Genomic DNA, 302 nt, shown 5'->3' on the forward strand with positions numbered 1-302 from the left:
CCACAGAAGCACAGTGGGTCTCTCCTTTAAGACATAAATCAGGTTGTGAAAGTGTGCAGGATGAAGCTAAAGAGTTAAACTCAAAATCTGTGAGGGATGGAATAGAGTCTTCCATAACCTGTTAGCTCTGAGGAATCAGATACCCACTGTGCAGTTAATCAAAAGACTAAAAGGAACCTACTCTTAAATGTGAACCCAGTAATCTCTCACAGAAGCAACACTTGCAGATAATAAATCCACTTTAGATTAAGTGCTAAAATCAAGAACCAGAAGATCCTATGAGTGAACAGAAACAAGTGAGC

This window comes from Bison bison, unplaced genomic scaffold (genome assembly GCF_000754665.1).
Source record: "Bison bison bison isolate TAMUID 2011002044 unplaced genomic scaffold, Bison_UMD1.0 scf7180017864257, whole genome shotgun sequence".
Taxonomy (NCBI): Eukaryota; Metazoa; Chordata; class Mammalia; order Artiodactyla; family Bovidae; genus Bison; species Bison bison.